This window comes from Physcomitrium patens, chromosome 23 (assembly GCF_059467195.1).
Source record: "Physcomitrium patens ecotype Gransden chromosome 23, ASM5946719v1, whole genome shotgun sequence".
NCBI classification, from domain to species: domain Eukaryota; kingdom Viridiplantae; phylum Streptophyta; class Bryopsida; order Funariales; family Funariaceae; genus Physcomitrium; species Physcomitrium patens.
In genome coordinates this window covers 1,780,502-1,802,400 of record NC_143432.1, presented here as the reverse complement: position 1 = coordinate 1,802,400, position 21,899 = coordinate 1,780,502, and the positions used below count along the sequence as shown (strand labels likewise).

The 21,899-nt window shown below is 30.9% G+C and overlaps 1 long non-coding RNA gene across 1 annotated transcript; it reads left to right on the top strand.

Moving 5' to 3' along the window:
* Positions 1 to 14,778: 14,778 nt before the first annotated feature.
* Positions 14,779 to 15,511, top strand: LOC149986477 (uncharacterized). Its single transcript, XR_016500406.1, has 2 exons — positions 14,779 to 14,968; positions 15,133 to 15,511. It is a non-coding gene; the product is annotated as an uncharacterized LOC149986477 (long non-coding RNA).
* The last annotated feature ends 6,388 nt before the right edge of the window (positions 15,512 to 21,899 follow it).

The following is a 21,899-nucleotide window of genomic DNA, read 5'->3' as shown; positions in this document are numbered from 1 at the left end:
ATCTATTTTGATCTAATTCAGAATATTGCTTTGATATAAATCATTTGAATGTTAATTTTCTAATTCTAATAAATAATTTCTAAAATCTGAAAAGTGCTAGAATTTGAATATTTTACAAGTAAACCTTATGTATTTTATCTTGATTGTAGTCCATATGGTTTGGACATTGATTCTTGAGAAATTTGAAGACAATCTTGCCACCAATGGCCTAAGATTCTACAATTATTATATCAAGATTTTTTTTTTTTTTTTTTTTTTTTTTTTTAATTCATTGATTTTGAATTTCTAAATTCTTTAATTTACTAAGACTAAAGCTGTTAATTTCTCCTTAATAAATTTGGTACCAATAAATTCAGTTATTATTAAAGCTGTCCTAATAAAATCTGTGGCTGTTGAGAAGAACCTGGATTCTATAACATAGGTCCTTGTCTAGAAATATTTTGTGAATAATTTTAAAAAAGTTAGCTAGGATACATATCTAAAATTAATCTGCAAGGATTATAACTTTGACTAGTAGATAGGCCTTGATAACTTTCTGTATTAAAAATTCATCTATGTCCAGCATAAAATATCCTTGACTCTATAATTAAATCATCTTAAATTTGTAATAAAATCCTGTGTTCTTTTTTTTGTAGACACAATTTTGGATTAGTTAAATTTTGATCATTGTTTTTTGTGCTTTTCTGTGGTGAATAAAATCCGTCAAAATCAGCAAGGAGGTTCAAAATGAGTTTAGATATCTTACAAGAATTTGTAAATGTAAAATCATCCAAATCCTTCAATTTGCTCATAATAAGTTTCAATTGAGCTATAAAACTAGAAATGGATTGATCATGTTGAATTCTAGCATCAAAGAATTTTTGCTTATGTTCATAATTATTTATACTCTTTTAAAATTCATACTCTTCTAATAATCTATTTCATACTTATTGCACAGTTTTGCATTGTGTTAAAAGTCCAAAAAACCATCATTCAATAGAAGAAATTAATAGAGTATAAGTATTACAATATGCCATTGCACACTATTTGATTTATTCTTTTTTGTATTGTCAATATGAGTAATGTTCTTTTTTGCTTGAAAAAGATTTCTAGATTGCCATTGTCATATGTGAAATTTAAAACCATTGAAATACCAAATTAGGTTTTTACTAATAGATATTGTGATCAAATTGAAAAGAATAGAAAACAAACAAGGTTGCTACAATTATTGCTCACAATAACAAAGCCTTGCTTTTGTGATCAAAGCAAAATAATGGATCCGATTTCTTTGCTAGTCCATTGCAAGAAGTCTATTAGACGACTATCTTAAAGTTTCCAATGATACATACAATATCAATGGTTAGCGATATGGACTAATGAAATAAATTGCAACATATGATGAAATTGTAAGAAACAAAAAATGAATAGAAAGTTGAAAAATGTAATGCATATAAAATAAGAAGTTTAAGAAAATCAAGAAAATATTTGAATGAATAAGAATTTTTCTTGAAAAATAAGCACTATAAGTTTTTCAAATACTAAAAATGAAGAACTTGAACAACAAATACTAAAGTAGCCATTCAATTGCTCAATTGTTCTAATCACTCAATCACTTAATCAAAAATTATTGATGAAGTCAATTTTTTTGACAATTAATTGCTCAAGTTTTTTTTTAAAAAAAAACATATTTAAATACATTGCATTGAAAAACAACTAAATTATTCATAAATTTCTGAATTAATCAAAATTTAGCACTCTTATAAAAACTTTGCACAAAATGACAAAGTATGAACCCATAACCTTTTTATTTCACAAAATACTATACCAAAAATGACTTAAAAATAACTTGTCTTTATTATATATAAAATCTTATATATATCAATAAGAAGTTCTTATTTTTTTATTAATAACACACTAATTATTAAAGTTTGGACTTTAGAGCTTGGCTCCGATCAACATACATGATTCCAAATGCAAAACCAAATATAGGTATATAATACACATACACTATTAAAGTAATTAGAGATAATTACATATTAAAAAGATGATTGTATGGATAATATATTAATCTTCAATAAAAAAGCAGTGGCTGCACATGCGTGAAGCAAAGATGAATTGATGGATTTTTTAAACTTACAAGAATCCCCAAGTGATACAAAGAAGCAATTGCTTGTATAAGATACTTGTAATGTGGAGAAAGTATAGTATCATGTTGACAATACATGGTTGAGTTGTTAAGTTGTTTTTTATAACATACACAACTTGTTTGATACATTCATGCATCTTATTTGCAAATCTATTTCAAAATTTCTTCTTAATGTCTTTAAAGTTGTATTGCAATATTTTAGCTAGGAATATTGTTGCAAATTTTTATATTTTGTTGCAAAAGCATTGCCAAATAGGCATTGATATGATATAATATACCATATAGTAATGCACAAATTGAAAGGCTTAAAGCAATAAGAATCTTACTAGGCCTAAATATGAAAACTTCTAAAAAATGCGACATGATTTCAATATAGTTTTATTTTAGATTTACATTTTATGTAACTGAAGTTGTATTAAATTTCATTGTTTTTCACTACAAAGTTGTTTTAAATAATCTCTTACTTTGAAGGTAGTAAATGAATTTTTTTTGTTCTTTTGTATATATAGTAAGATTTTGTAAAGCCCTATATTCCAAAATAAAAAAAAAAAAAAAAATTAAAAATTCAAACTTTTTGGTTTTAAATTCATAAAAAATCTTATTTCTTTAATTATTAATCATCTATTGTGCCATAAATATATTTATAATATTTATTTATTTATTTATTTATTTACATTTTGATATTTTACTCATGTCATTTATAAGACTTCTACAATAAAAACATATGAGGTACTTATAGATATTATGAAAATCAAGAAAATTTCAATAGATTTTTTATTTCTTTCAATCTATTAAATGAAGGAAAATTTATTTTTCTTAAACATTTGAGCCTTTTCACTTTTTTTCTACCTCTACTTGATAGGTCCATATGTAAATGCTTGAACCTTTTAGTAACAAGTTCTTAACATATAAAAGTACAAATTATCCAATCGTACATAATTCAAGTCTAATGTTCACAAATTCTAAGTGATATACTAAAATCAAAATTGTCTTATAAATGTTGTATTACATCCCAAATATATACAAAAAAATTGGTTGATTATATGATCTTTATATATTTTTAGTTAAATAATTTTACATATTCATATCAAATTCATAAAATAACCAATACATACCATACTTCTCAACAAACATTATATAATCTCCTACAACATAATGTCTCAAAGTTTTAATATTTTAGCCTTTTTTTAAGATATAGGTATCTAATATTAATCTATACTTACATCCTATATAAAATAAAGCAAGGTAAAAAATAAGAAGAAACCAATATTAACAACTAAATTATTAATAAATATCTAATTGGCTATCCAATTAGATTATCTAATATTATTTATTATATAAAATTTGTTTTGTAATATGTCATTGTGTTGAATGAATTTACAACAAACTATCAGCGATTTTTATACATAGATTTTATGTTGTTTCAATCAAAGTTATTTAATCATATCTATATTGAGCTTCGTTGAATTTCCAAAGCTTCAACTTGTATTTTGGTTGAATAATTAAAATCTTAGATATTAATGATTGACCATTTATAATATAGCATACAAGATGCAGCATAATTAAATTGTGAGGTATGGTTTATGCTTCTCGTTTAAAAGAATAGTTGTTTTTAAATACAAGGGCCTTAAGTTTAACTTAAAGCACAAGTTTTAATAAGCAAAAGATACTAGTATTATTATTGTTGTTGTTATTGTATTTTTTTTGTTTTTTTTTTGTTTTTTATTTTCAAAACAAACAATGGTTCTATTCAAAAATTATAGTTTACAAGTTAATTTGGATTCCATGAATGGATTAAAAAAATTGATAAGATTAAAGCCATCATCTATTGAGATGAATGAAGGTTCTCTATGCAAAAAACTTTGTGACTATATAAGATCGGATTAAAATCTTTGATGAGCATTTTTTGCCAATTTTTAATGGAAGACTCTTTATAACTAAGTATGAGATTTTTTTGTGTTATACAAGCATAGATTGTATCTTACCAACTGCTATGGCAAATCTGAAAAATATTAATCTTTTCTTGAATGAAAACAAAAACCCATGTAGTACACCAAATTCTCTATAATAAAGCACTTTAGAAGACATCTTTTGCTATAACTAGGATGTAAAAAAAATATGTATATTTCAAGCTAGCTTGACTACTAAGAGGGATTCTTTTAGAAATTTCTTTCTTGGAACATATTAAAGTACGACCAAGGTACTTTATATGTTTCAAAAACAATGCCAAAGGTTAATTTATAGTTTTATAAATAATATTTTGAAATCTCTTAAATGGATTTATTGTAATATAAGCATAAATTAGATAATGTTATTATTTTCTTCTAGCTAAAGGGTTGTGGTCTTCGTAAATTGAGTTGTGACAAGAAAGCTTGTAATTTAGTATATTTATTTTTATCATATTAAAATTTGATTGATTTTTTTTTTTTTTTTTTTTTTAATGGCTTAAATCTAAAAGTTACTTATTTGGAATAATAGAAAGTGACTTCCAACTTATAAGCAAGTATTATGCAATAATCATATCTTGTTGAATAGTTGAAAAATAGGCAATTAAGTGGGAGAACACCTTATACTATTTCCACTTTGCTAGATCCTACATTAGTCATTAAAACAGGTCTATATACAACATGACTTTATCATATATTGAATTAGATTGACTTGTATAATATTGAAGTCTTTTTTGAAAGTGATTGGTCAAATTTGATGGAAATCAAGGCTTATAATACCTTTGAGTAGGTGAATTTTATGGCAAGAGTAATAACAAGGCTTAATTTATTCAAAAATTACATCTTTGTATAAATTACAAGTTTGAATGAAGGTATGTATTTTCTTTGTTTGAATCCAATGTTACTATTCAATTATAAAGTTTGAAGGCATGCCATTGTATCATGGTCTATTGACATGGTATTGAAGGCAAGAGTTTATACTTGTACTATTCTATGATATGGATATCTTCTATGTAACAAAATTATTTTACTATTTTTAACTCTTAACTCTAATTATGCTATAAATTCTTAAGTTGAAGGATGCCTTTTTCCATCTATGTGCTTTTAGATGAGTATATGGTGTTTCTTAACATAACTTTGTTGGAGTTTAGTATCTCAACATTTCCAAAAAAAATAAGTATGAGCTATAGAGCTAACATAGGATGGTTGTTAAAATTCCAACCTATGTTGCACATTAGTCTATATATTTCAAATTATCCATTTTAGAATTGATGTAGTTCTTCTTAGTTTATTAGCATAAAAAATAAATTGTATATAAGTAAGCTATGCATTCATTTTTATTGGATAGAGTGAAGTGATTTGGTGTTTAATAAACATCTGCTATGGTATTGAGTAAGGCATCAAACTTCAAATAATGAATTTAATTAGAAGAACTTACATTTGTATGTTAAAATCTAATAGTTTCAAAGCTTCTATCTTTTGAGGCATAATTAAGGAGTGTCAAGGTAACTTAGCACAAAAAATTTCTATCTTTGTCTTTCTTGGACTATATATACTTCCATATTAGAGTACATATCTTATTTAAAAAGCATAAGTGAAGGCACCAACAAGAAGCTATATATGACAGTGATGCAAATACAACTGGGTTTACAATTAGTACTCTACTAGTTAAAGACAAATTGGTAGTACATGAATAGATTTGTTTTTGTTTTAAAGTAATCTTGAATCTATCTATAGAGGATATTTAATATCCTATTATGAAGCCTAGATATCTAATTATTTTATTTAGTATTAACCATCTAAAATTATCTTCTTTTCTCAAAATAAAATATTTAGGTTTTTTTGAGATCCATATAGTATGAGATTTATTCCAATTCATCTTTGAACTAGCAATGGTGGTTAAAATAGTAAGTATTAGTTTGATACAATTATGATTAGCTTAAGTATCTAATAAGTATAATTTAATATCATGAGCAAATTTTTAGTTAGTCACTTTTTGATTAGTCCAAGTAAAAGGATGCCATCAAGATCTCTATCACTTTTTAAGTGATATTTAAAACAAGTAACTATAAAGGGGTAGAAAAAAAAAATCACAAATGCATCTTTGTATAACAAATCTATTGAGTTTGAAAGGAATGCTAGTTAGACCATTTAAGTCCATTCAGCACTATAAGTCAATATAAAGGAGTCAAATCCATTCAATCAATTGAAAGTCAAAATCTATGGCTATAATGGTGTCTTTTAAAAAATTTCATTGACTTCTATGATATGCCTTTTCAAAATCTAGTAAGAGCATAACGATAGGTTGTTGAAATTTCATGGCCTAATCTATGGTTTCAAAGAAAAAAATGACATTATTTATAATGTATCTTCTTTTTAAAATACCAATTTGGTTGAGCCTCACAATGTCATTTAGCATGGATTATAATCTTCTTGCCATTGACTTAACTAATATTTTATATAAGGTACCTAATAGAGTGATTGGTGGCCAATTTTTTAAAAGAATTTTACACTCTTTTTTAAGAATTAAAAAAAAGAGCCTATATTAAGGTAGCAATAGTGGGTGTCTAAGTGAAGTGTTTTGGTGAAGACTTTAAATAATTAGTGTTTAAGGACGTTTCAAATATTCAAGGAGAATTTGGTAGGCAATCTGACACTTCTAAGGGCTTGTCCTCTTGAAAGTGTCTTTAAAGGTGGTCAAGTCGACATGCACTCTTTTACATCATCATTGTCTCATTGGAATGAGACTTCCACAAGGATCTCTCTAATTCAAACGTCCTTCTATTATTTGTAAACTCTAGCAAGTCAAAGGTGGTATCATATTTGGCCACTCTTTTTATACACCCATGGTAAAGAAGTGTGGGCCATATACAAAGCCTATCTATTACCCTCATGTGAAGTTCTAGGAGTGGTCCTTAGACCACATGCTAATGAAGTGGGCATTGATATGCAAGTCACTATCAAACTGTCACGGCCATAATCATGTAAGCTAATAATTACATATAGAAGTAGATAAAAGTAAGTTAATTCTATAATATTTAATATAGAAGCTTCCTAAAAACTTCTTAGACGTTGCTTTGACTTCATAGGTGTCTTTAATTGACTTTTTGGATTAGAAACGTGGTCAACAAGTTGGCCATGTGCCACACATGTTGTTAGCTTGAAGATCAAGCTAACTATGTGGCCCACACGTAGAAAAACTTGCCTTGTAAGTCAAGGCATGTGTCCTACAAAGTCAACACATATTGGAGGTCCTATAGAACGTCGCCACGTAGCCCCTAGTTAGATAGTATATATAGAGACAAGAGTGAAGGCTTCTTTACTCTTGTCAACTCCTTTCTTGCTTCTAGTCCAGGTTCAAGAGTCTTTAGTTTCTTGTCTTGTGGCAATAGCCATTCCAGTTTCCTTTTAATATACCTACTTCTTTATATTTTGACTTATTATATCGAGATAGCCTTTTTGTGTATATTTTCCCTCATCGAGTCTTTGTCCTTGACAGATTGACAAGAGTGCATTTACAATATCAAAGCTTTGTTTTTCTTGAGTGAGAGTGGATTACTCCTTTCTCTTGACAAGACATAAGCGTATTAGAAGTTTGCGGATTACCCACTTCTAAACTGATATTGTTCTTAGTATCTTCTTTGTTATCAAGTCTTTCTTTTCTTTTGTCTTGAGCAGTATCAAATAAATTTTTCTTCTTAGTGTCATTATGACAGAGCTTGTTGAAATGAAGAGTGCAATGGCACAAATGCAAGAGCAAATGAGGGAGTTAATGCTTGTGATGCATCAACTCAATTCACCAACACATGAAAGAACAAGAATAGCAGAAAGTGGAGATATAGAGATGATCGGAGCTGCTTCAACATCTACAACAAATCACGTTCCTTCTCCAATTGTACAACACTCTGTAAGCACTAGAGAACCAAGAATTGCCTTACCCGAGAAATTTGATGGTACGAGATCTAAGTTTCAAGGGTTCATTAATCAAGTACAATTGGCAATTGAACTTCAACCGCAAAGCTATCCAACTCCAGGATCATAAGTCAGGTTTATTGGCACTCTACTTTCTGGTTCTGCATTATCATGGTTTTCGTCTTTTCTTGAACAACGAAATCCAATATTGGACAATTTGGAAGCTTTTTTGGCGGAGTTTCGATCTATGTATGGTGAACACGATGCAACTCATGTTGCAACAAATAAGATCCGAATCCTGCGACAAGGAAATCGCTCACTAATAGTGTATGCTTCACAATTTCGACAACTTGCAATTGACATCAAGTGAGATGATGCTACACTCATCAGTCAATTTCTTTATGGATTGTAATACGAAGTAAAGAAATTGATGCTCAACTTACCTGATCCTCAAACTTTGAGTCAAGTAATCGATTTTACGGTAAAATGTGACAATCGACTTTTCAAATTTTGATCCGAGAATCATTCACGGGAACCTCAATGTTATTACTCAATGGCAACATCAACATCTTTGCCAAACGTACATTCGGAAGTAGAAGACATGCAAATTGACGCGGTACGTTTTAAATCCCTAACTGAGCAAGAAAAGATTCGTCGTCGTCAAGAAGGATTATGTTTATATTGCGGAGAACCTAAGCACAGTGCTCAACATTGTCCAAAGAAACGACGCAACTATAAAATGAGGGGTACGACGGTCAAAGAAAATAACATGTCGGAAAACGGATTCGTCCAGCTACAATAAGGACCATGCAGCTGGAACCTTGTACAATTCCTAATGAAGGTCCTATCTTCTCCTCAGAACCCTCTCCTTGTTATATAATAGACTTATATTTAGGACCTAAGAATTACAAAGCCTCTGCTTTATTAGATTCGGGAGCCTCAGCATGTTTTTTAGATGAACAATTTGTTAAAAGTCGTAAAATACCTTTTGTAGAGAAACCTAAACCAGTACATGTAGAAGTCATAGATGGTCGTCCCTTGTCTTCTGGAGATGTCACTCATGAAACTCATCCTATAAAAGTAACAATAGACGGTCATGATAGCTACATAGCTTTTAACATAATTAAATCCCCGTCCAATCCAATTATTTTAGGTTTATCCTGGCTAAAAAAATATAACCCTTGAATAAATTGGAATTCACGTAAACTTGACTTTTCTCAGAGCGTTATTAATAGTTCTACCAACCAAGTAAAAAATTATAAGTCTAGTATAGTAAAACCCGTACTGATAGGTGCAAAAGCATTTATATATGCAGCAAAAGAAGGATCAACTTTTGCTATTTATGCTGCACCTATCTCTGAAAACGTAAAGACTTCAAGTGGCATTCCAAGTCAATATCAGGAGTATCAAGACGTTTTTGAGAAAAAACATGTAGATATTCTTCCTGAGCATCGCCCATATGATTGTTCAATCGACCTCAAGGAAGGAACTCAGCCACCATTTGGACCAATTTACAGTTTATCGCAAGATGAGATGGCTGAACTCAAGACATATATTGACGAGAATTTAGCGAAGAATTTCATACGCCATTCAAAATCTCCAGCAGGAGCTCCAATTCTATTTGTAAAGAAAAAAGATGGATCTTTACGAATGTGTGTTGATTATCGAGGACTCAACAAGATCACAATCAAGAACAGGTATCCATTACCTTTGATATCAGGACTCCTTGACCAGTTGAATCAAGCTAAGATCTATACAAAAATAGATCTAAGAGGAGCATATAATCTAGTACGGATCAAAGAAGGAGATGAATGGAAGACTGCGTTTTGAACCAGGTATGGACATTTCGAATATAATGTCATGCCCTTTGGACTCACGAATGCACCAGCTGCTTTTCAACATCTCATGAATGATGTATTTCATGAATTCTTAGACAATTTTGTCATCTGCTATCTAGATGATATCCTGATCTATTCTAAGAACGTCGAAAAACATGAAATACATGTTCGTTAAGTATTATAAAAACTTAGAGATGCAAGATTGTACGCCAAGATGGAAAAGTGTGTATTTCACACTACTCAAGTTGACTTTTTAGGATACATCATTTCAAATGATGGTCTCATGATGGATTCTAAGAAAGTCCAAATAATCATGGATTGGAAGATTCCAAGGACAGTAAGAAATGTCCAATGTTTCTTGGGATTTGTCAATTACTATCGGATCTTCATCAAAGATTTCTCACGAGTTGTAGCTCCACTTACACGCTTGACTAGTAAAGATAAATTCCAATGGAATCAAGAAGCGGAAGCAGCATTTGAAGCCTTAAAGACATCATTTGTCTCTGCACCAGTCTTATATCTTGTTGACTTTTTCAAGGCATTTTTTATGGAAACAGACGCATCAGATTTTGCCTTCGGTGCGGTTTTATCACAAATGGGATCAGATGAAAAACTTCATCCGATAGCTTTTCATTCAAGAAAATTCTCAGCAGTCGAGATCAATTATGAGATCCATGATAAAGAACTTCTTGCGATTGTGGATTCCTTTCAAGAATGGCGTCATTATCTAGAAGGCGCTTCTAGTCCAGTCACTGTGTATACAGATCACAAGAACCTCGAGTATTTCATGTCAGCACGCGTATTGAATTGTCGTCAAGCTCATTGGAGTATGTCTTTGTCAAGATTTGAGTTCATTATCACTTATCGACCAGAAAAACAACAAGGTTTGTCCGATGCCCTATCTAGACGTTTTTATTTTGCACCAAAAGAAGGAGATGCAGCTTTTGAGCAACAAAGAACGGTCCTCTTGAAACTGGAGCAATTTCATCTCCGAGCAATGAAATCAACATTGACTGTTGATTCAACTTTTCTCAAGCAAATCTAGTCCAGTATGTCCTCAGACCCTCTTGTTTATGATATCGAGAATAATTCTTCGAAGTCTCTTGATCCTTCTAAGTTCGAGTTCAAGAATAATCTATTATATTTTGAAGGATGCCTATATGTTCCAGAAGGAGAAGCACGTTTACGTGTTCTTCAAGCACTTCATGACTTTCCAGCAGCAGGGCACTTTGGATATAATAAGACTTTGGAACTCATATCAAGAGATTTTTGGTGGCCACAAATGTGGAAGTCAGTCAAAGACTTTGTACAATCATGTGATATTTGTTCAAGATCAAAAATTCCTCGTCATCGACCTTACGGACTTCTTCAGCCATTACCTATACCAGAACAACCATGGTCTTCTCTTTCTATGGATTTCATCACAGATCTTCCAAGCTCAAGATCTTATGATTCTATATTTGTAATAGTAGATCGTTTCACCAAAATGGCATATTTTGTGCCATGTACAAAATCTATCACAGGTGAAGAAACAGCTAAGCTTTTCATTGATAATATCTATCGCTATCATGGATTACCTAAAGATATCATATCGGATAGGGGAACTCAATTTGTGTCAAGATTTTGGAGGACCCTTTTTAAGATTTTAAAAGTGGACATAAAGCTATCTTCGGCTTTCCATCCTCAAACTGATGGACAAACAGAGCGTGTAAACCAAGTCTTGGAGCAGTATTTAAGGTGTACTATCAACTACCAACAAGATAATTAGACAACCCTTCTGCCATTGGCAGAGTTTGCTTATAATAATACGGTACATTCTTCCACGCAACAAACACCTTTCTTTGCCAATTATGGCTATCATCCACGACTTGATACTTTTGATTTTTCAAAAGTTGATAATCCTGCAGCAGAAGATATGACAAATCGGTTGTCAGAGTTACATGCAATAATGAAGACGCAATTGAAGGAAGCTCAAGAACGACAAAAGATAAACGCAGATCTATATCGTAAGGAGCAACCACAACTCAACGTGGGTGATAAGGTATGGCTACTTCGTCGCAATATCAAGACTACTCGACCTTATGACAAATTGGACTATCGTAGGCTTGGCCCCTTTTCTGTTTCTGAACAGATCAACCCAGTTGCATATCAGTTACATCTACCGGAGTCAATGAAGATCCATCATGTATTCCACGTGTCTCTTCTTGAACCATATAAGATAGTGGATATAGAAGGAAGAAGACAAATGCCACCGCCTCCTATAGAAGTAGATAATAATGAAGAATTTGAGGTGGAAGAGATATTAGACTCAAGGCGGCGCCAAAATAAGCTGGAATATCTTGTTCATTGGCGCGGATATGATATTAGTGAACGCACATGAGAGCCATCCAGGAATCTAGCAAATGCATCAGCTAAAGTCAAAGTTTTTTTATCAACGACATCCATCAAAACCAAGATGAAAATCTCTCTTATAAAAGAGACAAGATTGAGGCAAGATAACATTCAATTTCCTATCTTTGTTTGTAACTTCTTTGCATTTGTGACGCTAATTAGATGGAGAGCCAACAACCAGTGGATTCAACTCAAGAACCTTCGTTTGCTGACCTGTCGGACGAGACATTACGATTGTCACAACCTTCAAGACGATGCAATCGAGATGAAGATCTTCAAGAATGACATGTTCTTCCTCGAATAGATGGTGAGATACAACGCGTTTGGTATCACGATTTGGGAAGGGACTCCCGATGTTTGGTGATTTTGCTAGAGGTAGGAACAAATCCTGATGGTGTTCCAAATATTCTATTCGAAGGAAGTTACGAAGGCCTCAACAATGATCAAATAATTGGGTGGTCTTCCCGCCCTGATATGGGACACTACCGATGGTTGAGAGGCCCTATCAATCATCTTCGAAGAGAACAAAGATCAAAGTATTTGGCGAATACAATTCGTCGCATCATAGATTTCCTCAACATATGATGACCGCTCCTCGTGGAATTCGTCTCTAGAAGGGAGGGTAATGTCACGGCCATAATCATGTAAGCTAATAATTACATATAGAAGTAGATTAAAGTAAGTTAATTCTATAATATTTAATATAGAAGCTTCCTAAAAACTTCCTAGATGCTGCTTTGACTTCATAGGTGTCTTTAATTAACTTTTTGGATTAGAAACGTGGTCAACAAGTTGGCCATGTGCCACACATGTTGTTAGCTTGAAGATCAAGCTAACTATGTGGCCCACACGTAGAAAAACTTGCCTTGTAAGTCAAGGCATGTGTCGTACAAAGTCAACACATATTGGAGGTCCTATAGAACGTCGCCACATAGCCCCTAGTTAGATAGTATATATAGAGACAAGAGTGAAGGCTTCTTCACTCTTGTCAACTCCTTTCTTGCTTCTAGTCCAGGTTCAAGAGTCTTTAGTTTCTTGTCTTGTGGCAATAGCCATTCCAGTTTCCTTTTAATATACCTACTTCTTTATATTTTGACTTATTATATCGAGATAGCTTTTTTGTGTATATTTTCCCTCATCGAGTCTTTGTCCTTGACACAAACTAAGGCAAAAGTTTGCATCCTTATAGCCATAGAATTAAAACATCATGCCATTACTTCCCATGATCTTAGAATCTCTGCATATATAGTGGTTGTAAAAAGTAGATTTATTCATAATATCTTCTAAAAAAACTTCTTAAAAGCTTTATAAATAGTGTTTTGTTTTACTTGTATTTGTAGTTTATTTATAGGTTAGAAACTTGGTCAATAAGTTAATCTTGTGCCACATGTGCTCATAGCTTGTGAAATAAGCTATGTATGTAGTGGACATATAGAAAACTTGCTTTGCACGTTAAGTTATCTATCTTATAAAGTTAACATGATTTGCAGGTCCAATAGAATATCGCCACGTACTTATTAGTTATATAGTATATATGGAGATAAGAATGAAGTCTTTTTTTATTCTTGTCAATGCCATTCTAGTCTTTCTTCTTATACAATAGCCATCCTAATTCAATATATTAACATCTTTGAGTGATTTTTTAGTCTTTTTGAGTGATATAAGAGTGTTTTCATCTTTCAAGTCTTTAAGATTCATGCCAATAGTTTGAGAAGAATGCTAATTCATTGTTCTTATCTTGTTTTGGAAGTGAGTGGATTACCTCACTTCTATTGTTGTATTTTGAAGGTTGTAGACTATTTGTCTTTAAACAAATAGTTTAATTTTTTAATAGTGATTTTTTCTTTAAAGAAAGAATATTATTCTTCTTTGTGAAAATTCTCATATGACATTAGAGGTTGAAGATTACCTTCTTTTAATTTGACTTGTAGATTTGTTAAATTATTTGAAATAGAAAAAAAAAATCAAGAATGCTATACTTGACAGAAGTGAGAATAAACTTACAACTATAGAAAATCTTTACAAGCTTGTCAACACTCTTAAGGTGGAAATTTCATGCATCACTAGCACCAACTGGAAAAACACTAATTCTATGCCTATGAAAGAAGTCTAGAGTCTATGTTAAGATGTTGTGCAGTTAATGAAGCAAGTAGATGGACTTCACAACTAAATCCAAGGAGTCTTGCTTTTGCAAGTATGAGAAGGACAAGGATTAGTATGCCTAAGAAGTTTGATGGAACAAGATCAAAATTTTAAAGATTTTTGCAATAAGTCAAGCTCTATATAAAATTGCATCCTTTTCAATATCTTAATAGATTTATTCTTAGTCAAAAGGGAAGAGAAAATTTTATTTTTTATAGTTCTTAAAATATATATATATATATATATATAATGGAAAAAATAAAAATAAAATAAAATAAAAAGATAAAAAAATAGAAAAAAGAAGAGAAGAAGGAAGAAGAGAAAAAGGAGAAAGAAGAAAAAGTAAAAAAGTAAAAAAGAAAGACGGAAAAAGGAATATAAAAGCCATCAAGAAGACGAGAGGCTGCCCGTGAACTGCTGCAGCCTCTTCGTGAATAGGAGTCCAGCTGCCTGGAATTCCTTCTTTCATTAATATTTTTTCTTTGTTGTGGTACGGAGGCCGGCTCGTATCGAGACGTATTTTTTAAAATTCTTGGATTTCTTTGTTCCTGCGACGTACGTGTGCTGCTGTGGGGTTGTTGTGGTTGAGGTGTCGGTTGACTGCTGTGCGACAGGTTCTGTTCAAAGTGCGCTGGTTCCTTTTATTTCTACCCTTGGTCAGGGTCGTAGGGTGCTACAAAATCCCTTGCATTGCAGCAGTTGTGCTTCCTTGGTATTGTTGAATTTGGAACAGCGTCTCCGACGTGTGTATAGTTGTGTTGCTGCGGTGGTGTCGCAGGCTTACGATCTCGCACTTGCTCCGGTGGTTCTACAAGTGGCGTGATCCATTTTTCCTATCATTATCCCTTTCGTTGGCAGGTTTTCATCCTCAAGGTTCAAGTTGGTGGACTCTTGCGGTGCAGTGCGTGGCTGCGGCGTGTTCTTCATTCCATTGCGGTGCTGCAGGGCGGCATTCTTCTTTTTCTGTGGTTAGTGTGAATTAGCTCAGGGCGCATAGTAGGTTAACCTTACAGTAGAAACAACATTTGTTATTGACGAGGAGGGCTTCGAGCCTTGTAATTTTGGATTGCGAAAGTCCTCCGTTGTTTCATTGTTGATATATTTTGACTACTCCGCCCTGTAATTCACCGCAAGCCAATTTTTGCCCTTTTCTTTCATTGGTTTTTTGTTCCATTCCTCGTGCGAGGTGCTGGTTTCGAAGGTGGCGGTTGACCACTGGTGTTGTGGTATTTTCCTTAGGCTCGACATCATTCTTGGTTTCTTGGTTTTGGTTCTCTTTGCTGTGGTCTTCTTATTGCTGTCGAAGTTGGTACTTACGAAGTAGAGGTGTGGTGACTGTGGAATCAGTCTTCTTGTTTAGTAACGTTGTTGCTGCGGAAGGACTCCGTATTAGGCGGATCTGGGTGTTCCCTTGGCAGCGTTGCAGAGGGATAATGGAGCGTTCTTGTTCATGAAATTTGGCGCTCAGAACTCAGATGGTTTTTTCCATGTAAAACTTCGAGCTTGTTTGATTCAACAACAAATACTACCACAAAGCCGTCATCGAAATTGCAGAGTTAGGCACCTCCTCACTAGAGATACGAATCAGCTTGAGAAAATAAAATTGTGATTGGACGAGCATTCAAGAAAATTGATTTGTTCTTCGTAGGCTGTTCGTGCTTAAATCGGTAGAAATCCGCTACAGGAACTGTAGCTGAAGAGCAGGGTCGTGTGAGGTGGAGGAGGGGCGTTGGAATCGCACTCCCATTCAACGCTGTGAATTCTCATCGGGAGCAGAGCAAGAAGGAATTTGTAAGATCGTGTTGAGAGAGAAGAGTACCTGTGGAAAATAAGAACGGACTCTTCTTCAATGTACAAGGTCAATAAAATCTTGCAAGGTCATTTAATATTCATAGAAGAGCCTAGGTCAAGGAAGAATCAATTAAGGTTTGATGGGTTGGGGTTTGGATGAACTTTATTGAATGGAATTTCAATCAAAGAGGGATTTTTAAATATGGATGAAATATATGGATGAGTTATTAATCAAGGATGAATTCTCATTTATAGAGGTTTTTTTATATGGATGAATATTGATTACAATTAAATAATACAATAATAATAATAATAATAATAATAACAAAAAATAAAAATAAAAAAATAGAGCATAAAATAAAACTTGATTAACTAAAAGAATAAAAAAAATTATGGCATTAAATTGTTGAGTGATTTATTATGGTGAATGTGAACTATTTATAATGTTTTGATTTGACTACTTGGATTATTAAAGAAGAATAAAGAGTGATTTTATTAGAATTTAATTAATGGCTATAACAACCAAGATTCACAAGTTAATTTGTTCATTGTGAACTAGAATGAACTTCCAACTAGTAGAGGTTTATTTTAGCTCACAATTATCATGGTAAGAAAAATATAATCCTCATATAGATTGGATTTCTTATAATGTTAATTTTTTTAATAATATAATCTAAAGTCTTCTTAGTTAAGTAAAAATACATAAGTCTAGTACATCTAAATCCTTATTAATAGGTGCAAGAGCTTTTGTGCATGTTATAAAAGAAGTCATCTTTTGTTATATATGCCATATCCAGTTTTGATTGTAAAAGATGTTAAGTGGTATTCCTAGTAAGTATCAAGATTTTTATGACGTTTTTGAAAAAAAGAATGCAAATATTCTTCCAAAGCATCAACCTTATGATTATTTAATTGATTTGCAAGAAAGAGTTCAACCACCATTTGGATTGATCTATAACTTATTGTAAAATGAGTTGCTTGCACTGAATGATTACATTGCTGAGAACTTAGTTAAAAACTTCATATGCCATTCAAAATCTCTAGCAAGAGCTTCTATTTTATTTGTGAAGAAAAAAATGGATCTTTACAGATGTGTATAGACTTTTGAAGACTCAATAAGATCACCATCAAAGATAGATATCTCCTATCTTTGATTTCAAGACTTTTTGATCAATTAAATCAAACAAAGATCTACATAAAAATAGATCTACAAAGAGCATTAAAATACTATTACATGTGGCATGTGATTAGCTTGTTGATCAAGTTTTTAACCTACCAATCAACCACAAATACATATAGAGTCAAAACAACATCTTAAAAGCTTTTAAAAAGCTTTTCTAAAAGATATTATGAAATTAATATATTTTTACATACTTATACCTCATATCAAATGCATTGTATCTCACCATCTATTTGAGGAAGAACATATCATTGTTGAAGGTCTTCATTCCTATTATGCCATTTTGAAGGTTGTGACAATCACAATGTCTCATCCAATAAGTGAGCAAATGATGGCCCTTGAGTTGAATCCACTAGTTTTTAGTTTTTCATCTTCTTAATGTTATAATTATACAAAAATTACAAACAAAGATAGAAGGTAGAATGTAATCTTTTTTGAATTGTGTTTCATTTACAACAAAGATTTAATATCTTTTATCTTAATTATGATAGATGTTATTGATGAAAAGCTTTGATCTTTTGTATTGTATTTGTAAGATTTTTTGATGGCTCCTATGTGCATTCAATAATATTGTATCCATGCCAATGAATAAGATATTCCAACATATGTTGACATTGCCTTGAGTCTAAGACTTCTTCCATCTCAAATTCTTGCTTATTATCTATTTTTATAGGAGGTAGTGGTATTTGTCTTCCTTTCAGAATATTCACTAGTTTGTATGGCTCTAAAAGACACATGAAATATGGGATGGATTTTCATAGACTCTAGTAGATGTAATCAATAAGTAAATGGATTGATTTATTCACATATAGAAAATAGTCCAAGTCTACAATAATCCAACTTATTACAAGGATGAATAATTTTAATATTACAACAAAGTAATCACATTTTATCACTAATGTGGAAATGATGTTCTTCCTTATGATAAGTATTAACATTATTTTTTTGTTGTTTTTGAGCCTCTTTTAGTTACACCTTTATTGTTGTATATAGCTCAATTAAATGATTTGTCAAATCTTATGCTGCAAGATTATTAACTTTTGAAAAGTCAAAGGTATCAAATTATACATAATAATCATAATTAGCAAAGAAAGGTATTTATTATGTAGAAGAATGTATTATATTATTATAAACAAACTTTGTCAATGGCAAAAAAGTTGTCCAATCATCTTATTGGTAGTTGATGGTACATCTCAAATACTGCTCTAAAACTTAATTTATATACTTTATTTGTTGATTTATTTAAAATTAAAAAGTTAAAAATAGTCTTATTTTTATTTTTAGAAGCTTAAAAAATATTCTTTAAAATCTTGATACAAATTGAGTTTTCATATCTGATATAATATCTTTAGATAATTCATGATAATGATAGATGTTATTAAGGAAAAATTTGGCTATTTCTTCACTTGTGATAGCTTTTGTACATGGTACAAAATAAGCCATCTTAATGTAATAATTTATTGTCATGAATATAGAGTCATAAGAACTTGAAGTTAAAAGATACACGATAAAATCCATATAAACAGAAGACTATAATTGTTTTGAAATGTATAATGGTTAAAAAAGTCTATAGGATCGATAATAAGGAGTTTTTGACCTTGAACAAATATCACATGACTAGAAAAAGTCTTTCACTGGCTTCCACATTTGTAGCCACTAAAAACCTCTAAGTATAAGTTCTAAACTCTTGTTATATCTATAATATTTGACTGTTGAAAAGTCATGACATGCTTGAAGAATATATAAACGTTGTTGTATTATAAATGCTTATAGTATGTAAAAATTAATTAGAATATATAATATGTTTATAAGTCTTGATTTATGTTAGAAAGATTAATAGATTAATTTAAAGAGAGTGGATATAATAAACTTTATTTTGAATTTTATCTATTTTGATTATAGCATTTAAAAAAATTATAGGACTTAAATATTTAATATGAAGCCTTGAGAGGAGATTAGAGTCTAAAGAAAAAAATTCTAACTAATAGGAGGCTTATTGGGAGGGATGAAAGTAAGGCATGGTTAGATAAAGACAAAGAATGGGGAGCTTCATTTTTTTTGGTCGAAGGCCATGCTCAATGGGCTTCAAGGAGGCTGCCTGAGGCCTTATTAGGAATTAGGGTATCTTTTTTGAAGTCATTCAAGCTCTGGAGGCTAGAATCATCAATTTTAGGTTTTTGGATATGGATTGGGTGAAAATTTTGTATGATTTGGAGTTTTTATGAAGGAGTTATTAGCACTCAAAGTTAAGGTGTCAATTTCATACCTACTATCACTCTTTGAGGCATAACATACGTGTACAAGGAGCAACAAAGGATCGATAATTAGAGTTGGAGAGAGCACCTCTTCAACCATATTTTTAATATATTTTTTGATGAATATAGAGCTTGGATGAAGAAGTTGTAAAGGATTGAAGTCAATACATCCAAATCAAATGCAATAAGTAAGTGATTTTGTTCATAGTAATGGTTGGAGCCATATTTTGAGTTTTTAGATGAATTTTTGATTCAAACCTTTTGAACAAGATAGATTATTGTATTAAAAAGGTGTACATATAAATTTTGTGATATTTAAGTTTTTAGTTTGTGAGATATGAAGAAAATTGCACGTGGGTGTATAAAAACTAGGGTTTAAAGCTATTATTAAGATTTTGGTGATATCTTAAAATCTGCCATAAATTTGTAGTTGTAATTTGTTGTGATAGTTTTTAAAAGTACATCAGTACTTCATGTAAAATTTGAGTGTGTTTGGACAGTCCAATTGGAAGATATGAGTTTTTAAAGTTTGGAAATAATATCCTATAAGGATATATAAGGAATTAGAGATTTTATCATATTTTGGGTGTTTTTGGAAACTTAAGACTTATATATTTGGTGTAATTGTTCCTAAAAGTGTTATATATATATATATATATATATATATATATATAAACTTGGTCTTTCTTATCTCAAGACTTGATTGATCAATTAGTGGTAGCTAGGAGTCTAGTGCTTTCTTGAGGCAAATTCTCTCTACCCCGACAACATGCTTCTCGTTTTAGAATATTTAAGCATCTTTTAAAATGAAATAGGTTATTTTTGAATTTAAATTTGAAAGCATCATGAGATTTAGATGAAAGTTTCTTAATATTGTAAATAAGAAGATTAAAAGACATACTTGATTGAATTTGTTTGATAAGAGTTGAATCAATAGTCAATGTTGATTTTATTGTTCAAAGTATAAAATGCTCTAGCTTTAAGAAAATTATTCTTTTTTGATTAAAAGAAGTTTTTCTTTCTTTTATAATAAGATAACAACATCTAGAAATGACGTTTGACAAACCTTGTTATTTTTGAAGTTAATAAATGATCTTAAAATCAAATCTTAACAAAGACGTACTCCAATAAGCTTGGCAATGATTCTAAACATTGTTAACATAAAATATTCAAGATTCTTATAGTTGATATAAATAATGATTAGATTAATAGTATTTCTTATTTAATGGCACTATTCTTCAAACAAATCTATAATTGGAAGAATTTCTTTATTGTGAATCTTGTAGTTGATCTTGGCCACTGAAAATTTTCTTGAATGAAAAGTTATTAGATGAAGTTTATAATTTTTTTCCATTTGTGATACTATGACATTCAAAGTAAAGTTTGATGCATTTGTTTCTATAAAAAATGGCTTAGAAAAGTTAATGCAATACAAGATTAGTGCAAAAATAAAGATTATCTTTAAAGCTTCAACTGCTACTTTCACTTCTTTATTCCATTGAAGTTTTTTTTTACAAGTCAAATGTATAAATATAGCTACTTTTGAAAAAAAATTCTTGATGAAGATCTGATAGTAATTAAAAAATCTCAAAAATTATTGAATATCTCTTATCGCTTTTGAAATCTTCTAATCCATAATAGTTTGGACTTTCTTAGGATCCATTATAAGTCTATCATTTGAAATAATGTATCCTAAAAAATTAAATTGAGTAGTGTGGAATATACACTTTTTTATCTTGACATAGAATCTTGCATCTCTTATTTTTTGTAATACACAACAAACATAAAGTTTAAGTTCTTTTATATTCTTACAATAGATTAAGATATTATTTAGGAATAGACAAAAAAGTAGTCTAAAAAATCTTAAAAAATATCATTCATTAGATGTTGGAAAGTAGTTGATGCATTTGTAAGTCCAAAAGGCATGACATTGTATTCAAAATATCTATATCATATTTGAAATGTAGTCTTTCATTCATCTTTTTCTTTAATATATATTAGATTGTATGCTCCTTGTAGATCTATTTTATATAGATCTTAGTTTAATTCAATTAAAAAAGAAGTCTAAATATCAAAGCTAGCGGGTACCTATTCTTAGTGGTGATTCTATTAAGTCCTCAATAATCAACATACATCCGCAATAATTCATCTTTCTTCTTCACAAATAAGATTAGAGCTCTTTTTGGAGATTTGGAATGGCATATGAAGTTCTTGGCCAAATTTTCTTTAATATATTCCTTGAATTCAGGTAACTCATTTTGTGATAAATTATAAATTAGTCCAAACTACAGATAAGATCTTTCTTGAAGATCAATTGAG